Source organism: Leuciscus leuciscus (genome assembly GCF_965113295.1).
Source record: "Leuciscus leuciscus genome assembly, chromosome: 9".
NCBI lineage: Eukaryota > Metazoa > Chordata > Actinopteri > Cypriniformes > Leuciscidae > Leuciscus > Leuciscus leuciscus.
The window spans coordinates 14,537,813-14,538,613 of NC_138733.1; positions in this window are offsets into that span (position 1 = coordinate 14,537,813).

The following is an 801-nucleotide window of genomic DNA, read 5'->3' on the forward strand; positions in this document are numbered from 1 at the left end:
GAGGTGGAGGATCAAAGTATTAATTTTCAATTTAAGAGGAAAATTATGTTCTGCAGTGGGGGTTTCCCCTTTTGCACCTCTTTATCTTCATTTCAAAACTGTGAATTTCGTGAAAACAGTGCCGCTGCCCTGCACACAAACAGATGCAGATAGAAGCAGCGCTCACTGCAGAGTTTCTCAGAATGTTTTGAACACCGAGATCAAGTCAAATACCACAACCTGTCACGTGCAGCTCGCAGGCTACAATATTGCAATAATAACAGCTACATTAGTGGTTTAAAATGAGGGCTCTCGAAACTGAGCCTCGGTAGGAGTCATAAAGTAAACACTTTAAACAGATGACTACAGTTGTACAAACAGTGCACAAGCAAATATTATAATACATTTATATCTGAAATATCCACACACAAAACAAATGATACGAAGATTTAAATATAATATATATATATATATATTTTCATTTATTGTGTCTTTTCATTACGTCTTTGTATTATATTAATATAAAAATACCTAATATAATATGATTACGTCTGACAATCTATGCCTTATTTGATTGAAACATTTATCCCAACACTCAGTGTGTCCTAATTATGTTGGAATAAGTAAAGACTCACAACACATTTTACTTTGGATTTACTGTAATGATGCAGCACATCTATATACATTTACTTCCTTCTACACTGACGATGTATACTATTCTGGTAATGATGTAATCTGAGCATATTTTCCTGTAGATCAAATATCAGGATGTGTTGAGAGCTCTTATTTGCAAGATAAAAACACAAAAGAGAAAATGAACAC